Source organism: Tamandua tetradactyla, chromosome 8 (assembly GCF_023851605.1).
Source record: "Tamandua tetradactyla isolate mTamTet1 chromosome 8, mTamTet1.pri, whole genome shotgun sequence".
Taxonomy (NCBI): domain Eukaryota; kingdom Metazoa; phylum Chordata; class Mammalia; order Pilosa; family Myrmecophagidae; genus Tamandua; species Tamandua tetradactyla.
This window is the reverse complement of record NC_135334.1, coordinates 61,494,600-61,494,870: the sequence shown is the minus strand read 5'-3', so window position 1 is coordinate 61,494,870 and position 271 is coordinate 61,494,600.

Genomic DNA, 271 nt, shown 5'->3' with positions numbered 1-271 from the left:
ACCCCCACCCCGGCCGGCCCAGGCAAGCCCGGGATGATGATTGACGGAGCCGCTCAGTGGCTGGGGGGCTGTAGAGGGAGGGACAAAGACGGGGACGGCTGTTCTTTTTCCTTAAACTGGTTGGTTAGGAACTCAGGAACATCCTGACCCAGGCCTATAGGTCTTTCGAAAGGAGTTGTTATGGTAACAAATGACCGAACAGTCCCTTCCGAATTGGCCAATGAGAAGGGCCGTCTTTTCCACCGCACCTCTAAGCAGTTAGTGTTGCGAA